Source organism: Euphorbia lathyris, chromosome 4 (genome assembly GCF_963576675.1).
Source record: "Euphorbia lathyris chromosome 4, ddEupLath1.1, whole genome shotgun sequence".
Lineage (NCBI taxonomy): Eukaryota > Viridiplantae > Streptophyta > Magnoliopsida > Malpighiales > Euphorbiaceae > Euphorbia > Euphorbia lathyris.
This window is the reverse complement of record NC_088913.1, coordinates 7,385,593-7,389,012: the sequence shown is the minus strand read 5'-3', so window position 1 is coordinate 7,389,012 and position 3,420 is coordinate 7,385,593. Positions and strand designations below refer to the sequence as shown.

Genomic DNA, 3,420 nt, shown 5'->3' with positions numbered 1-3,420 from the left:
CAATTATATATGAGTACATGCCAAAACTGTCTACTACAAAATTGGTTTTCATTTTATTAAACAGAAGTAAGAATAGGATAATCACATAAGCTCTTGTATTGGACTCTTCTCTTAATAAAAATACTACATATCACCCTAAAATTCAAGCTATAAATATTCTAATTCTAGCATTAGGACAATGTATAATTTAGCTTAATATATAGCACCAAGTATGAGAGAATGTATCATCTTACTTTATTGTATAAGACATAAATTAAACATGTTGAAAGCCTTCAGCATCATTAGTGTACGAAGTTCTCCCAAACGAGCATCCATCATGTACTGGACTAGCAACAACTGTCCAGCATGGGCCTGTTTAACAGCGTAACAACACAAATATTACACAAGGCACAAATGATAGAAGAACAACTATGGCATATGCAATAACGAATTGTGCAACACCAAAGGATAATCTACTTTAAAGCATAATTATGAAGAGAGCCATTAAAGTCCTATTTAGTTATTTTAATAAAATGAAAGCTTACGATCAAAACATTCATTGGAAATAATTAAAATGAAGATATTCTTTCTTAGAGACTGAAACATAAGGAAAAGCAAATTCTTACGGCTTCATCCTCTGCATCAGAATCTTCAAGACCAGCTCCTGCAAGAAGATTCTGAGCATTTTCTTCCTCATCGTCATCATGATCCATCTGATTTTTATGCTCCCCAAAATTTCCATTGCCATCTTCATCTTCCACTTCTTCATGATCACCCATTATGTTTGTCTCTGCTTCTTCCATTTCATAGTGTGACTTTGAGCTTTTATCCTTATTTCCGTTCTTTCCATCTTTTCTCGTCCTCTTATCAATGTGACCACCCTCATATTCTAATTGTATCTCAGACATGTCTTCCACTTAAAACTAGGTACACTGCTCTTCCATTGCTCCTGAAAGCAATACCAAAATTAGGCAAATGAGAAACTGATCTTAACCATGTGCTTATTTCAGAAAAAGTTATCTTATTAAGACCTTGGAAGTACCTTTGAAAATTCAATAGATACTCTAATTTCATGTGAAGGTGCAGGCATATGAAACCGAGCAAGTCTTTAATTACACATGCTCAAAGTCCTCTTCTAGTTGTTGCACCTTTTTAGTTCATCATCCTCTTGCTTTCTCCTCTCTAATTTCTCTGCAATTAAAATTTTGATGTTATTAGCAACTAATGTAAAATCACAATACTTACCAATACAAATGGTTTCAAAGAAAGCTAATAGTTGCGGAGCAGGAATTTCCTCTGTTCTTCAGCATACTAGCAACACTAATATATGCACTGATTTGGACCTACAGATGATAGAAGCATACTGGCAATTGCAAAGAAGCAACACATACAATGCCTCACAAGAAAAATTGACAGCTATTATGAATCAATCTCAAGTAAAATTCAGCAATCAACTATTCGAAAACTGCACTAAAATCATAACTCATTAGGAAAGTCAATCATTTGGTTTGCAATGGCTCTCGAGACAAATGCAGAAGTTAGAATTAGAGTCGTTCTCCATGTCATAGGATGAGAGTCGTCCTCCCATTTCAATTGTCGATTTGAGATTTACAACTGCATCAATCAAGGGATATGTATATATATCAAAGATTTTGTTCACGAGACTGGAAATTTTATAACTAACAATGATAATCATTTGTACTGTTTTGAATATTATACAAAAGCTAAAGGTCAGATATAGTCTGTACATAATGGTATTATGACAAATATAACAATAAAAAATTTAAAATCGATGCCTGTGAAAAAAGATAAGAATTGCAGATTTTCACAATTAAGGTAAAATCCTTTTTCTTTTAAAAAGAAAATCCAAAAATTTAAAACAAACTTGGTTTATCAGTTATTTAAGGTATTCAGCAGCTCGTGAAGAGTCCTGAAACCACAATTGAAGTAGAAGAAAGATTGATAAGAAGCTCAATCAGACCCTGCCAACATAATGGAAACGCAGAACTTGGATAATTAAAAATGTGCTAATAACATATATAGTGTCAAACTTGATCTGTACAGATGATGGATATTGTATATTGGTTGGGATAGATTTAAATTAGTCCATGCTTAAGAAGTTAATTCAGCATCTAGTCGCAGCTTTGAACACCCGAAAACATTATCAGTGTCATGATGTGTAAGTGTAAAGCATACAACTTTTAGAATTTAGCATACAAAAATAAGCAAGAAAACAACATGCTTTAAATTCTAGAATTTGCTATTAGAACTTCTCATGCTCTAAGAAACAAATGCATCAGACCTGACACAAATGGCTTGATGATATAACATGCAAAATCTTTAATTAACATGAAAATTTTCATGAAAATCATCCTTAACCTACATTATCATGGAGTTTTCTAAGGTTACTAGAGTTTGCTTCATTAAACATATAGAGCAATAAGTTTAAAGCACTATTTATTCCTCCTTAGCTTCTTAGTTATACAACAATAATAGTTGGCTTTGTGGAATGAAATCTCAAGATTCAACTATGCTTTATGGATTGAAAAGAAACTTTACCATCCCTGCAGTATCCATATCAGGCCTCACCAGACTACTAACTTTCGAAACAGAGCTTGATAACACTATCAATTCCTGACAATACTCTCTTTTCAAATACCCATAACATATAAAATTCACAAAAAATACACTGCATTGGAGTAAGGGGTAACAGAACAATGAACAATGAAATTGCAAATAAAACAAACAGAAATAGTCTAATTAAATTTTACCAAAAAATGAAAACAAATTGACCTAATTTTAAGACTCAAAACTAGATAGATATAGACAGGTATAGAGAATGAGAGTGAGAGAGTAGAAATACCAATGATGAAGGAAAAAGAGCGTGATGAGAGAGGTCGAGGAACAATGGTGAACGAAGAGGAGAGGATAGCATCTTCAACCGATTGAGAGACTATTAGACCATCAAGGTAGAAACTTCAGCAACAGCAAATAAAAATTGGAGGATTTCAAATCCATTTAGGAAGAGAAGAGATGAGGGTTGAGGGTTTGGAAAATTTTCAAATCAATTTGGCAAATTGCAAAGAGAAGGGCTGAGCGTGAAAACGAAGAAAAAAGCACAAAGGGTGAGAAATGGAAAATAAACAGAGTTCATTGTTAATTATTTGTCCCTTATTTTATTATTGGAAATTAATTTATTTTATATAAATACTCATCAATTTAAATTTGTCCCCTATTCTAATGTTAAAGAGTATTAGGCACTACATGAATACTTGTCCCCATTATTAATTTAGCAATAATATTTAAGGACAATAGAATTTAATTGTCCCTAACTATTTGTACCCAAAGCTCTCTTTTTTTGTAGTGAGCATTATACTCAGATGGGTGATCTTAGTGCTATGATGTATGAGTTCCGGAGTTTCTAGTGTCACTTACAATATT

General features: G+C 32.7%; 1 long non-coding RNA gene across 1 annotated transcript; it reads right to left on the bottom strand.

Moving 5' to 3' along the window:
* Nucleotides 1–651: 651 nt before the first annotated feature.
* LOC136225961 (uncharacterized) lies at nt 652–3,055 on the bottom strand. The gene is made up of 3 exons (XR_010687400.1): nt 2,843–3,055; nt 1,022–1,170; nt 652–928 (listed from the first exon to the last, which is right to left on the bottom strand). It is a non-coding gene; the product is annotated as an uncharacterized lncRNA (long non-coding RNA).
* Nucleotides 3,056–3,420: the final 365 nt, after the last annotated feature.